Source organism: Plutella xylostella, chromosome 18 (genome assembly GCF_932276165.1).
Source record: "Plutella xylostella chromosome 18, ilPluXylo3.1, whole genome shotgun sequence".
Lineage (NCBI taxonomy): Eukaryota > Metazoa > Arthropoda > Insecta > Lepidoptera > Plutellidae > Plutella > Plutella xylostella.
Window position 1 is genome coordinate 140,443 of NC_063998.1, and position 12,941 is coordinate 153,383.

The 12,941-nt window shown below is 36.0% G+C and overlaps 1 protein-coding gene across 1 annotated transcript in view; it reads left to right on the forward strand.

Moving 5' to 3' along the window:
- The first annotated feature begins 8,215 nt into the window (after positions 1–8,215).
- The window catches only part of LOC105385269, a 52,776-nt gene continuing 48,050 nt past the window's right edge, over positions 8,216–12,941 (forward strand). The window contains exon 1 of the mRNA XM_048627273.1: positions 8,216–8,299. The gene's annotated coding sequence lies outside the window, so the exon portion shown is untranslated. The remainder of the gene's footprint in view (positions 8,300–12,941) is intronic.

The following is a 12,941-nucleotide window of genomic DNA, read 5'->3' on the forward strand; positions in this document are numbered from 1 at the left end:
TGAACCTATATCTAAGAACAAGTTACGAGTTTAACCATTTCGTTTCAAGCACTTACATATTAAGCCGCTGTGCGTATACCCTTGTACTGAAATGTTTACTTAGGTGCTATATTTAGATGAATACAATTTAAGCCTCTAACATGCGATAACTTACACATCCCGAATAAGAACAAAGTACTTCACAAGTTCTCCGAGTTGGGCCCGAGACCGCACGAGTGTAAACAGTTTCTGTGTTAGCAATATGGGCAAGTATTATACAAGTTTGTAAGTATTCGTACCATTTCTACGGTACACTGTATTGTATACTATTACAGAACATAGTTAGGTACTCATAACAAACTTAAATTTTTCATGAATATAACATTAATATGGGATAACAATAATGTTATGTCTAAGTATTCGACAGTATTGGAAGTCAATACGGTATCATGCCATAAGATGTTTCTAAAATATTCCCCCTTTATCTATGTACAGTCTTGGTACACAATCAGAGGCCCATTTATTATAATATCTATGGTAATACCTATGTAGTTAAGTTAACTGTTATAAAAGGCCCTTTTGTCGATGAGAAGCTTACCAGCAAAGGCTACCTAATGAATGTAATGAATAATCTATCACATATTAAGACTAAAATTTCCCACCTAATAAAATATCACGTCCACAGCCCTGAACGAGCCTGCACAGGGGCTAGCACAGAGCGCAAGACGCTTACGTCAAGACGTGACAAAGGTTTTGCATTGCAATCCCGCGGCCTCCGTAACTAACGCGACGGAGAACTTTTCATGTCTTGGCGTGCACGTCTTGCGCCCCGTGCTAGGCTAGCAGGAAGGCACATTGATCCCGCCTGCTCCTGCGGCTACTCGTCTTCATAAAGAGCTGACTGGGGGCGGGCGACGGGGATGTGCCAATAATTGCCCTCCGCCCGCCCTGAGAGACCGTGCGTGCTCACTTACAGTCACAGGAAAATGCTTACAGAAGTCACCGGGAAATTGGTAGATTAGCAATATTAGCATGTTACTATGAATCTTATAATTATCATCCTTTTAGCGATAGGTACCTACCTCCAAATTATATATTATTGCCTCTATAAGCTCAATAGCTTACTAAACTGATGCTTCAAAATCTATGAAGCAAAAATCGAATACATGGAATTCCTCTAAATAAACATATTAGGTATATAAAAGTTAATAATAACTGTACGATTTGAAGTAAATACAGTAAATATACTAAGAAATAAAGTGAACATTAGGTGTGTCGTATTTGGATCAATTTAAAAAAGGAACTGGTTGGGGTTGAACATAAGCGGTTTTTTTGCGGGAAAACCTTTTAAGGCAATGAAAAGTTTGCGCTAAAAGCTATAAGTGTTAACATTTTCTTGTAAAAAATCACCAACACCAACTGAATTACGTAATCAGAAACGATACCGTTTTGTCACGTCATCAATTACAATTAAATTCAGAATCCTGAACAACTTGATCCTGTCGTCCGTGAACAGGAGAACAAGGGATGCAGCCTGCACCTTCATTTATTTTAGTGAGTATGTTTTCCTATATTACATATTGTGACGATTTCAGCAATTCTAACGTCGGGGTGGTCTAAATGTTTAGATTAAGAATCACAAATTATGGTCGGTACATAAGGACCTAGTATATTTTTCCCACGAAGTCCTCTTATCTTTGAAATCCCATAAAAAAATAAACATTAAAATAATCCGTTACGGCGATAATCCGGTGATCTAGTGGCATCGGTCGCGGTGGTGTATGGGACGCGTGCAGCACAGCCGGGTAAAGGCTACGTCACACAAGCGCTATATCTATGAGTTACACTGAATTCATTGTTAATACCAGTTAAAAACATACAATTGGATAAATTCAATTCATTTATTTATAATTGAAACATAAATATTATTTATTATGTATACGTCACATACATTGTTATTCACTTATTATAATTACATAAATATCATATCATTAAAACTTTAAGTTAAGTACCTATATTGGTATTTAGTATTCAAAAAAACATTACAGTTATGAAATGGTAAATAATAGGCGTTTAGAATAATTAGAGTAGACTAATAAATAAGTGTTCAATTTGTTCATTTTGTCCAGATACTTAATTATTTAACAAAAATGTATGTAGAGAATAATATTTTTCCCCTATTTACAAAACTCTGAAGACAAAGCCTTTCCAGAATTATGTTGAGAACAAAAGTGTGTATCGTTCCTTCAGATAATAATATCCTTTCAACAACAGCCTGTGTGCTAGTGGACTCTCCATCACCTGTGAATGTATGCTGAGAGCATTTGCCACGTTTTCCATTACCCGCCTGCCCCCGGGCCCCGGCACTCCAGAGGTGGGCGCATATTGAAAACATAATATATCTTTTAGCAATAAATACACCGGCTCTTTTACCCTTTTCTCAAATCGTATCAAATGTGATATCGACCGCTTGACCTTTTTACCTCAGCTTCGTAGCTACATACAACAATACATACATATTATATTACAGGTATATCTGTGTTGAGGTGGTTCCTTTGGGATCTCTAGGACAAATTTTCTAATATTTTTTTTAGGCTGGAGGAAGATACTTAATAATTATTGTTTGATAATAATATGATTCCTATAGTGCTTACTTGCATTGTTTTGTCTATAAAATTATCGAAGGGTTGTTGAGTCCTAACTCAATAATTGTGGAAACTAATCTTAATAACTTTGGTAGCGTGGTTATTGAATTTTTTTTTGAACCTAATAACAATGGCACTGCCACTGTCAAGAGGCTTTGAAACGCAAAGCTGTAGATAAAAAAATATATATGTGTGGGGTGCCGTTCTGAAAACCTGTTAATTGTTTTTTGATAATTTAATAAAGATTATACAGAGTGAATTGGTATGTTGACTGGGAATAGTACTGAATAGGTAGTTTGTAGGTAGTTAGGTAGTTGAGCCCGTCAGTGTCCAAGTGAGCAACAATAAAGCGAATGGCGTCCCCCGCGTCATATCTGCGATATCGTCAGACACTTTCCAACTATTGATAACTTTCCAATGTTATTGCTTAGTACGACTATTGCTTTGTTATTTCGCTTCCAACCCAAGGAAAAGCATTTGATCTTTAATAGTCATGTAAGAATGTTCCTTTCTAGTTTCCTACCGAACTGATAGACAAAGGTTTTTTTCTTCTGCCGCCCTGTAGGTATATTATTACACCTATATGTTGTTGTAAAAAAAACTTACTTGTTTGTTTGTTTCAATGTATTTATTAAGTAATCATAAAAAACACAGTACAATTAACAATGACCCACAAAACCAGTTTACTGGTTTGTCTGTGGATTCAGACTTCACTCTTAATAAACTAATTATATTATATTCTATTTTTTAAAAACTTAGTGCTTAATAATAAATTTAACAAGTATCAATTGTTTAAACATCAGACAAAAGGTATCTATATTTTACTTAACAAATGTTTTTTTAACAATCTTGAGAATCTTGCCTTATTTGTTTCATCCCTTATTTCAGTAGGTAGATCATTTTAATAATTTAGGTAATTGTTTTGTTAAGGTCCGACCTCCATAGAAGTTATTAACCCTAGGTATTTCATATTTACCCTGAGTAACCATCCTAGTACCTATACCATGCTGGTGCTGTGTTATATGCTCCGTACTGCCATGGTTGTTCATTGCTAATAAATATTTATGCTTAAGGCTGACTGGTAATACTTTAAGAATTTTGAATAATTGACTATAATCATTTTGGCATTTTCTCAACAAGTTATATCCAATCAATCAACTAATGAGTCATCTAAAATCCTATTTAAACACTCTAGTGTGACCGCGTCCTATCGTGTTAACATTCGCGCAGCATTTGTCGAACTAAATGTTTGTTGCGCGTGATTTACCGGACGCGGGCGCGGCATGCCAATCAGCCGATCACACGTGCCCTCACATAGACAAATTTAACTACAACTTACTTTTTCTCTAGGAATAACATATTTCGGGGTTCTGCCAAGCAATCACTAACTTTAAACTAAAGTAATAGGAACGTTGATTGTGTAGACTTGATCCGAAACGTGTTCAGAAAAACCAGAGTAGTGCGTGAGCAATACTGAAGAGGTTTTATCGTCGTCTGTATGGGAATGTGTTCGGTTCATCGCCGGTTAGTTCTCTATTACCAGCCCGTCTATTGCAATGTTATCAACTTGTAACGACAGTTCCTCGACGATTGTCTAGTCAATCGGTTGCCGATGTAATCATATTTTTATCGTCCGTTTCCCATTGTTTATTTTTGTGGAATATTTTATTTACTTACGTTATTTCAATGTTGAATGTTTTTCTCTAAAATACTTAGAATGGATTAAAACCATTATCATTTCGGGATTTATCTAACAATATCTCAACGCAGTTGGGAGTAAACCCATGTCACCCTCGAGCTATTAACTCTTTAATTGATCGTCCATTGCGCGCCGGCGACGTCGGTCCATTTGCTCCACCACGTGTGACAAGTAATGGATCGCGCATTCAGTTCAGCTGTAGTTGGTATGCGAGTCACGGGCTACAGACCACAGGCGTGACGTACAGTGGAAGACCATTCATATATTTACTACACTGAAACGTAACCTTTACCACGGAGTAATTAAGAACTAGGTGTAAACCATGAAAGCTGTTTAGCAAGGCACTTGCTGCACTGTACAGAGATGGTCGATTTCCGAATTTTGGTATTCATTCTTCACTGTGTTAATCACAGGATCTATCGAAGCACAGGGGTCCCATTTCCCTAAACAAATAAGTCTAAAAAAGGTTATGCTTGTACCAGGTACGATAAATAGTACGAGATTTGTGCGATTATTTAATGAGGAAATTGGAGGCTTTGCTTAGACTCAAAATCTGGGAATAATAGCTACGTGATGATACCTTAGCAATGACTTCAGAAACCAAATCGAATTCTTTATTCAAATTAGAACAATAAGAATTTATGAATATTTTTCATTGGTTCGTCCTTGACGATGTTCGTTGGTTCCGACAAAAAGCTTCCAAATTGTTAACAAGCGTAAAGAAAAATATCCAAAAATATCGGTTACAGCGAGCGCGCCCTCAGAAATAATTGGGTGATACTAACTGTTATGGGCTGAGACGTAACAAAGAGATATAAAGTATTTTTATTGTTATACTGCTCGTAAAGATTCTGGCCATCGATTCTTGCTCAGCTATCTAGTCTATTTGTATCATATTTTAGGTTACCAAGACATTGTAATACAAGTTGTGTTTTAACAAACAACAATCCACTCCTCCTCATCTTTTGCCCGCAAGCGAGAGCTTTGTATCACCTTTGAATTAAATTTGGTATTGGATTTCATCCAATCCCATGTTTTTTTTCTATTCCAAAGGGAAAGAAATCATTATCCTACTTAGTTATATTTTAATTTCGTTTACAAAAGCATTAAGTATACCTAATATTAATGTTATTATATTATGAAAACGAGTGTTAGGTACCTACGTGCAGAAAGCTAATAAGTAAAAGTCTCTCTGAAGGCAACAAATCTCATCTCACCGCATGCACGTAAATATGCGTGGTTCACACGCCGCGCGCGCACATGTGCAATCTCTCAATGAAAAAATATTACAAAAAAAACTTAGACTACTTGCACACTTACGACGTCCGAATGTGGCGTAAGATCCGCAGCGGCTTCATTCTTTCTGACATTCAAATGTAGGTTGGCATTCATTACATTTATTTAATCAAATCAGTGATGGACTTAGTAGTTGAACAAATTATTATTTATTATTAAAAAGGCACAGTTTTCTCTACACAGTCATTACGGCGTTCTTAAATATTAGCATTATAGAAAATATTAATGGTTTGCCGCAGGGTTAAGTTCTAGGCCCAATAATGTTTCTCATAATATACCTCGATCTATAGACATAAGAAAATGATATACTATACAGACATATAGAAAACCAAACAATTTGAATACTACTTATTTTGTTTTGAAAATACTTATTATAACAAGTGGCCTCACCGCGCTGCCCGCGCGCCGCGGGCGGATGCGTCGACCTTGTGCCGTGCTCAATGCTCATATTCCTTGACACAGCTGCAACCCAACAGTAAACACACTTCCTACAACCTTTACTCTAGTTGTTCGTTGAGATTGGAGCAATGCTGCTGCATCAGATGTCATGCTAAATTTAGATGCTTTGCTAAATTTTGATGTAGGTATGTGAGATAGATTGGTGTACATTTCTCTAAATATGCAAATTATCGGGTGTTTATGAAGTAAATTTTCTATAGCAGCCTACACATATTTTGGACTGTACCCCAGTAAGTAGTAACCTAGGAGCCCTTCCTCAGTAACCCCCACGCTCGTTGGAGCAGCCCGCGGTGTCGGATGCTCGCTTCCTCGCGCGATATCATCTACCGGCCATTAGGAGCCAGCTTATCATTGGACGCTTTGTTTTCTACTGTCTGTACTGGCTTTTATTTGTTTTCATTGAGGTTGTTTTCTTGTGAATTGAAATAACTGACGGTCTGCCTAGTTGTTTTATTGATAAAATAAATACTCGTACAATGGACGAAATCTGGAGCTACTTTAAATTGTAATTGAAGATGCTTAAACTGTTAATGGTACGGTATCATACCACTATGGCACATGACAATAAGACTTTAAAAACTGTGAGAAAGTAGATGGCTAATACATATTAAAGTGAAAGCTTTCACAAAATTTAAGTTTCATCATATTCCATGTGAGAATGTGCCAAACACAATGGAACTCAACGGGGTTACCTCTGAATAATCATTTTAATCAAGAATTCTTCAAATGGTTGATAAAAAAATAAGAAGTAGAAAACAATAGATTAAACTGTATATTCAAGTATCCTCTTATTGTATTTAAATCGTTTAAGCAGAAAAACCTAAACGAATATTGACTCTTCAAAGCTACAAAGTAGATTTATCGGTTCTTGTACAGCTTTATGTAAAGTAATGGAACCCACAGTCTTTGAACTTGTACTGTTTATAATTAGATCGTTAATAAATTATTATTAACCACAAGAACCGTTGCTTAGTATTCAAATTTGCTGACCGGAAGTTCGTAAAGAGGTTTCTTTACACCATTAGGTTTGTTTTTTCTAGTTCCTTGTTCGGTTCACTGGCCGAGGAAGTGACGGAGGCTGTTGTCCGGAGGTGACAGCTGCCGAGTGTCGTCGTGGTCACTCTGGTGAACACTGGGCACCGGCGACCGGACAGTGGGACGCGACAGACAGTGTCGATAGCCAAGAATGGTTAACCACAATCAAAAAGAGCAATGTTGTGGATTCGATTAAGGTAGTTCGGATTTTCAAAAGTTAAACTCAAATATTTCATAGTGTTCGTGAATGTTTTAACTTTTCAGAGGCTACAAAATAAATAATAATGCAAATTTATAAAGTATTAGAGAATAATAAAACACTGAAATTATTTTAAAAGTCACTTTATAATAAAAATCATTTTATAAGAAGTAAATTTAAGAAACATCAAAGAAACCAAACCGCACACTATCACTCAGGACGAACTTTTAAGTAATTTAATTTAAAACTTTTAAGGGCTTTCCATTTCAAGTACCCTCGTCCTATCTGTGAACTTGACTGAATTTGTCTTGTGTTTAAGGTTAAAACAGTAGACTATGACTTTCTCAAACCGTCTCAAACTAAATTTAAATATTATTATTGTGCTATTTATTGTTTTGTTTTATGTTTCTGTTGTGTAACGTCGTCCTGATTACATCCTGTGGCGGCAGAACAAGATTGTGAAGATAATAATTAAAACTCAATAAAAGTCCTGCGTTTCCTGCCATTATGATAACATCGATTAAGATATTGCTAACTTTCTCTTGCGCCAAAATACCTATGGCAGAATAAAATAATATAATAAAATATGATGTTTATGTAATCTTTTATCGTCTTATGTTAGCATTTTAGAAAAACACTACAGCTACACTTTTGTGTCTCTGTCGCGTATATGGATGACTTTAATTTTCAAAATTACTTAATTCAAAACAACTAACTACATTCTACTGTAAAAAAATCTTACATTTGTTTTTTTTTTCGATGCAATTTCAACTAAACCCTAATGTAGTTTGTTCTAAGTATCCAACAGTAGCTCCTAGCCCATACAAGTGTAGTACCGGACTCCCGCACTCCTGCGCAGTGTAGTGACGCGAGCGGTCGTGCTACTAGCGCGCGTGTCGGTCTGTGCTCGAACCGCGATACGCGAGTGAGTGTGCGTGTAGTGACTCTGTGCTCTGATTGGATGCTTATTGGATTTTCGTTCATTTGGTAAGTTGAGTAAAATCAGAATCAAAATTTCATTTTATATACTTTTGTCGTTGTTGGTCATTAAGATTTAAATATGTAGGTAGAATACTTACAAAAAAACTGTAATTTCTGAAAATTACTTGGAGTTACTTACTTACGAATCTACATACACATATATTTGTATTAGATATAATTATTTGTAGCGTTAAATTTGATGTCGGTTTAAAAGTCAATTTAAATAATTAATTTGCGCAAATATTTCAGAAGGTACTAAGACTTCGTTCTTATTATAGTACTTATGTTTAATAATAACTATTCGTATTTTCAACAAAGTGTAGTTATAAGTTGAAGACACATCCAATAAAAACTTCTCCCATTCACAGCAAAAGTTTATCGAACTTTGTAAAGCTTCGCACGAGCTTTTTCAAATTACGAAAGAGTACTTGCACCAAATGTTCTAAATTCTAATCCCCAGTAATTACTATCATTAGGTGCTTAGTGCTTACCTAGACTAGGTGATTAATTCATTCATGTAGTAAAAAGTAAACAATTTTAAGCAGTGCTTTTTATAATGGAAACGAAAAGCTTACGTTTAAGCCAGATTTTAACTAGATTCAGTACTTAATTAGTAAGTAGGTACTAATCCTACTCTGTAATTATGTAAATTGCTCGCACCACAGTTACTAGGTACGACACACTGAAATTGCCTAAATGTTATATTATTAGTATTACCTACATTATTAGGCTTATTAGCAATGAACCATTGAAAATACATAATGTGCTAAAAGCACCTACATGTTTGTGTATGCGATTCAGTTATAAATTTATCATAGGGCTTTGGGGGATTTAATCATTAATGCGCTAAAAATGTTACTGAAAGTCATACTATTGGACTTATATGTGTAGGATGATTCTACGATGATTTTCTGACAGGATCACTTAGGGCTGGGGCTGGGGTGATTGACGCAATGAATGATGAATGAAGTCACGAATAGTCACGACGGCGACGAGCGACCGTTACATACTCATACACCACGCTCCTCCATACAATCAATAAACACACCACGTGAGTGTATTGACAGCTAGATCGTTATCGACATTGTGTCTTTTGAATTCACGACAGAAAAAGACTGGTGTTGTATGTTTGTCGATGTCGTTGTAAACCTAGCGCATTGAAGGAGTGGCTAGATTAACCGTGTTATAGGTATATCCTATAGGTAACATTTTCATCAAAATGTTAGGCAATTATTTAAATTGTCGGGCTTGTTTGAGTATTGTTTTGGAAGTATTCGTTTGGAACATTCACATTTTAAGCCAAGAATTGGCTTTAAATATTAAGTGCCCGTACCTTGCAAGACGTTCATCGTGGTCGTAGAAAGAATCACCTCTAGGGTATTGAATTGTCTTTTTTGTTTGACTTGAATGAGTCCCATACCGCAGGCACCAGGAAGCCAGAAAGGCAAGCAACAAAGCAAGTAGCTTCCACTATCCTCGGAACAATGCTGGCGCGATCTCCTCATAACTGCTGGCACCCTGGTAGAATAACAAATGTAATGCGCCGGTCGACAATGTAGGCACGCTAGACTTTTATTGGATGTGTCAAATAGATAATGTATGAATGGACGTTAGAATATGTTATGGGGACGCGTCGTCGGGTTATGAATGAGCAGGTTGAATTATGTTGAGGTTACGAATAAAATTGTTGTGTTTTGTTTGTTTTGTGCTTACCAAGGAAGTTGATAAACAAATCGCTGGAAAGTTTTTGAGTCCCTAGCATTAAATAGGTAATAAATAAGTTATAAATGCTTTTGTATTATGTTTATTAACCCTGGTAACATAATTATGTTCACTTCAACAAGACTAATAGCCTACTGGCCTTGAACTTAATCTGCACACTCGTTAGCTTCAATCTGAGCAGATTGATAAATGTACAGGTTTACAACAACAACTACTAGTTTCAATCCATTTTATTCCAAAAAGAAGTAAACACGTCACTATTATTACAATATCAGAAGTCGAAAGAAAATAATCTTCAAATCTGGTTTTCACCGCATGAGAGCACATAATCGTTTGCAAGGACCCGCCCTAATTATTGTAGCTACATGTAAAATCACCCTCAACACTGTTAAGCGAATGTAGAGCTTATAGCTTTGCTGTAAAGGGTTACACAACATGTGCATCAAGTGTGGCGCCAATTTTGCATGTTTCTTTCAGGGTTCTTTGTAAAATTGCGTGATTGAACAATTTTACTCAATGGAATAGCTTTTTTAGATGGGTTCTCTTTTACAACATAACCAAATGACCTTCAAGAGCCTACCTAATTAAAGCTCGAGATTTCGTATCTATTTGAGCTACTAAAATCTTACTGAAATCCTACACCACAAAAATCAGTTTGTGAGAGTAAAATTAGACAGGATTAAATGTGAGTTTCATGCTCGCACTTATAAATATAAATTATGAACAGAACCCATCGAACGTCAAGTAGCTCCCTCCTGCCCCCTCGAGACTCTCATTGATCACAGACACACACTCTGTATAAACTTTATCTTAATTACGGAGCGAGGTGGGCACGGCTCTTGTCTGTGAGAAACTAGGTAATGATTCTACGACGGGTCATTATAAAATGCCATTGTTTTTTAAAAATTATAATAAAGTATAACCGTATCGCCGCGGGCGCGGATGTGCGCAGATACTTACATATTTTATGTCCAGATAGGTCGGTACTTTATTAACTTGCACTTGCTGGGAGAGGAATAAAATCTGTGTACTTATTGTCTATTTATTGCAAAAGAAAAGGCATGGTTGAATCGCCGAGTATAAAATTATAATAACAACAAAAATAGACTACCATCGTAATTATTTCCATAACCTGAGGAAGATTAAAAACGATGAGCTAAGGACTTCGACCTTCAATTAGTGCAGTGTATAGAGTACATAGGGCAATAACGATAACAATAACGATAACGAGCGTAGCCGAATGTACCCGCTCGATGCACGACATACAACGTATCAATTTTGAACCATATCCGTTACGAACTAAATGCTACACGGCACTGATTGGCGCAGCGACTTATTCAGGAATTCAGAACAGTACAGCCTGAACAATACTTACTCCTTACACGTGAGCCTGATAAAAGGAATGGCGGTGTAAACTGTGTACAAATTCTTCGGTTCGAGCGATTCAGAGCTCTAATATATCGCAGCTTGCGTCATTTTCCGATATCCATTTGAGATGCTTGGGTCGGGTAGTCGTCTATGAGATGTGTCCAATTTATTTATTTAAAAACTTTATTGTGCACATATTCAAGCGAACATAATAGAGAAAATGTTGCAAACTTTAAAGAACACATAAAACGTTTTCCATATTTATCCTAAAATTTGGATAGCCTTTATATCTTAAAATACTCAAGAACCAATTTAGTTTTCGTCTTTACAATCTTTGAATGCTCCAGAATACGCTTTGGTTGTAACCGCTGAGTGGTTGAAGCAAAACGCCCCGATTATCTCTGGTCGTCCAATTACGCTTCAACCGAAACCGTTTCGTTTCGGCGCCTTTTAACTACTTCTAACTTCAACTTGAACCAGAGCGGCCGAGGAAGGGTTATTGAGAGACGCTCCCGGCACCGGCGTCGATGGGGCGGACGTAAAAAGACCGCAGATTAGGAAAATGCCTCCCTCAATAGAGCGCTGATTCCGAGAGCTTCTGTGAATCTCGGAAAGGATAATCCTATGTATGAAAAGCTAGTGATCGGCAAAATACAAAATGGTTTCATAGAATTCTATATCAAAAATGAAAGTAGAAATGATAGAAATACATATTTTATTATTCACTGTAAAAGTACAAGTTTATTTTCTAGCTAAACCTAAAGTAATATCTAATTTTATTCTACTGAAGTCACTCGACACATTATTCACTGAAATTATACAAGTACCACCTACATATAAACATAGATACAATTACAACTAAGTAGCTGGAAATTTTACATTTGTTATTGTTGTACCTTTTTCTTAAACCCAATAATCCGCGGACACACAGGCTTTTATATAATAACCCAAAAACCCTATTAGAAAGCCATTTAGAAACAAAATGTAAGCCCTCGCTTGGGTTAAGCGGGCGTTGGAGAAAGGATAACCAGTTTTAGGAAACAATCATTATCTCAATAAGGATATTGTTTTAACTTTTAACAACGCCCTTTTTAAACGAGATTTAAAAATAAATAGAAAAAAAAGATTTAGGGGCATTTCTAAGATCAATGCGTGATCCGAATCTTTGGGTGGTATAAACTCAGCAGCACACTGGAAATATAATCATATAAAGGATTATTATTATTATAATGTTAACAGTTCCGTTCGTCATAAAGCGGCCATTACAGTAACAGTTATTTTCACTAATGAAGTCGTTTCGTATGGATTTTTATATGTTACCTGTGGATAAGCATCTTTTAAAACATCATTACCTACTTAGCTCGATTTCATTATACAATTTCTAATGGATACTTGCCAATTTATTTACTGATACAATCGATATTATAATGACCCTCTATATTTGTTTGCTTTTTGGTAAACGATCGTGTTTCTATCAATTTAGATGAGACTATGTACTTCATACTACAACTTTACACATATAAACATATTACCTTTATTATTATTTACCATAGTAGTT